Raw genomic sequence first — 713 nt, forward strand, 5'->3', positions numbered from 1 at the left:
TATACAGACTAAATGCCCACAATAATAGACATTATATAGACTAAATGCCCACAATAATACACATTATACAGACTAAATGTCCACAGTAATAGACATTATTTAGACTAAATGTCCACAGTAATAGACATTATATAGACTAAATGTCCACAGTAATACACAATATACAGACTAAATGTCCACAATAATAGACATTATACAGACTAAATGTCCACAATAATAGACATTATACAGACTAAATGTCCACAATAATACACATTATACAGACTAAATGTCCACAATAATACACATTATATAGACTAAATGTCCACAATAATACACATTATACAGACTAAATGTCCACAATAATAGACATTATACAGACAAAATGTCCACAATAATAGACATTATATAGACTAAATGTCCACAATAATAGACATTATATAGACTAAATGTCCACAATCATAGACATTATACAGACTAAATGTCCACAATAATAGACATTATATAGACTAAATGTCCACAATAACAGACATTATATGGACTAAATGTCCACAATAACAGACATTATACAGACTAAATGTCCACAATAATAGACATTATATAGACTAAATGTCCACAATAACAGACATTATACGGACTAAATGTCCACAATAACAGACATTATATGGACAAAATGTCCACAATAACAGACATTATACGGACTAAATGTCCACAATAATAGACATTATATAGAC

Source organism: Sphaeramia orbicularis, chromosome 1 (genome assembly GCF_902148855.1).
Source record: "Sphaeramia orbicularis chromosome 1, fSphaOr1.1, whole genome shotgun sequence".
Taxonomy (NCBI): Eukaryota; Metazoa; Chordata; class Actinopteri; order Kurtiformes; family Apogonidae; genus Sphaeramia; species Sphaeramia orbicularis.